Source organism: Phoenix dactylifera, chromosome 9 (assembly GCF_009389715.1).
Source record: "Phoenix dactylifera cultivar Barhee BC4 chromosome 9, palm_55x_up_171113_PBpolish2nd_filt_p, whole genome shotgun sequence".
Classification (NCBI taxonomy): domain Eukaryota; kingdom Viridiplantae; phylum Streptophyta; class Magnoliopsida; order Arecales; family Arecaceae; genus Phoenix; species Phoenix dactylifera.
Genome location: NC_052400.1, coordinates 1,835,363 through 1,838,004, shown reverse-complemented (window position 1 = coordinate 1,838,004; position 2,642 = coordinate 1,835,363).

Genomic DNA, 2,642 nt, shown 5'->3' with positions numbered 1-2,642 from the left:
ACGGATATAAGTTTGGTTAGTTACTTTTAGTTCCCTGTTTTTAACATTAACTGAGGATGATAGTGTTATTTTGATGATTAACAAGCAATTATCTAGAGCATGTTATAAGTTAAATTGATACTTCATTTATAAGTTCATAACTCTCAGTACATTTGTTTAATTGAGAATATATATATGGTCTTGTTCATTTGAGTGAATCTAACCTTAAGAATGCAGCAAAGTGTGGATTGAGTCGACCCAAAGATTGTTTGAGTCGACCCCGGCACATCAAGAAAGCATTTGGCACACTTCTGCAAAAATGACACAGATGAACAGTGAGTTGGGTCGACCCAAGGAAAGCATGAGTCGACCCAAACATCAAGATCCTCAAACAATTCAAAAATGGTTCTCTGGATTTACTGAGAGGGTCGACCCAAGATGAAGTTGAGTCGACCCAAGCTTGAGTCGACCCAAAGAAAGGTTGAGTCGACCCAAGTGAAGAAAGGCTGAAATTCAAGGTTCTGATTTTCCTGAGTTTGGGTCGACCCAAGAAAAATGTTGAGCTGACCCAAGGTTTGAGTCGACCCAAAGAAAGGTTGGGTCGACCCAAGGCAACAGAAGGCTGAATTTCAAGTTTCTGTGTTTTCTGAGAGGGTCGACCCAAGGAATGTTTGAGTCGACCCAAGTGAAGGTTGGGTCGACCCAAGGACAGGTTGAGCCGACCCAAACACGGGCTGAACATAACGGCTAGTTGTGCAGAAATGCTTTTTGGACTCCTAACGGCTATAAACGGCTAGTTTCTTCAATCCAACGGTCAGAAAGGACTATTTGGAGGTTGGAGAAGTATTTAAGAGGGAGTATTCATCAGAGAAAGCAAGCTTTTGGGAAAATACATTAAGTGCATTCAAGAGAGAACCCTAGCAAGGCAAGCTTCATCCAAGTGCTTCATTCAAGAATCAAAGAAAGGGATTGAGCAGATTCAAAGAGGCATCAAGAGCTCCATCCTCCCTTGAAGAGTGAAGCATCCTTGACAAAGAAGAGCAAAGCCACTTCAAAGCGATAAATACTTTCTAACTCTTCTTTGTAGTTTATATTGTTTCATATGCTCATTTAGGAGTTTGAATCTTTTCTTTTCATTTGTTAAACACTTTGTAAAGGTTCGTTGGTAAGCCCGCAAAACCAACAAAGATTTTTGGTGAACCCGGAAAACCAAAGTGCAAAGGTTCGTTGGTGAGCCCGCAAAACCAACAAAGGTTTTTGGTGAACCCGGAAAACCAAAGTGTATAGGTTCGTTGGTGAGCCCGTAAAACCAACAAAGGTTTTTGGATTGTGAGCCCGGAAAACAATCCAACTGTAATCCGCGGGATTATAGTGAATTCCCAAGGGGTCGCTTGGGGAGTGGACGTAGGTGCTAAGGAGAGCACCGAACCACTATATATTGTTGTGTTTGTGTTGTGTTTGTGTTTACATTTATTCTTGCATTATCTTCCATCTTTGTTCTAGTTTAACTCATTCAAATAATCTAAGAAAGCAACCACCGCACTTAATTAAGAAAGCTTTTAAAACACTAAAATTTAGAAGAAACCAATTCACCCCCCCCCTCTTGGATTGTCACCTTGGGCAACAAGTGGTATCAGAGCAAGGTGCTCTAATAGTACTCATTGATCTCACAATCAAGAGTTAAAGATCATGACAACCCAAGTGGGATGTTCTATGAGTGAGGGACAATTAATTGATAGACCTCCACTATTTGATGGTATAAATTACACATATTGGAAAGCACGCATGCGCATTTTCATTCAAGCACATGACTACGATTTATGGAGTATCATAGTCAATGGGCTACACACAAACACTAATCATGATAAAGAAAGGGCTCAGCAAAATGCAAAAGCCATGAATATTCTATATTGTGCATTGGATGATAGTGAACTTAATAGCATATCTTTTTGCATAACTGCTAAGGAAATATGGAATATGCTTGAAGTTAAATATGAATGCACTAACGTTTCTAGTGAATTTGAAACTAGTTCCGAAGAAGAAGAGCATCAAACTGAAACTGAAAATCTATGCTTTGCAGCACATGAAGATGAGGTATGTACTCGAACACAAAGTGATTTCTCATTCAAAAATCAAGTACATACTGAAGCTCAATCTGATTTTACATTTGATGAACTTCATGATGCTTTTTCTGATTTATACTTAGAATATAAGAAGCTTAGTTTAAAGAATAAAAAGCTAAATCAGAAAAATCTATCTCTTGCTGAAAGCTATAATATAACTCAGAAAAATAATAAATTACTTTCAGAAGACAATGAAAGGCTAACTAAAGAAGTTAACAAATTTAAGCCTATAGTTGAAAAATTTACTATCAGCTCTGAAAAACTGAACTTAATGATAAATAATCCAAGAGCTGAATTTGAAAAGGCTGGATTAGGATATCAATCTTGGTACACACAAAAATCCCTTAATGATATATGTGTTAAATCCTCCACTATCTATCCTAAAACGGATTCTAATTTATCTAATGAACCTAATGAACAAAAACAGAAAATTAAAAATCCATCATCCACTTATATTAAATCAATGTTTGTTAAATTTAATAAGAGTATGCAGAAATACATTCCTTATAATCCTAAATTCTGCAAGCCTATGGACAAAAT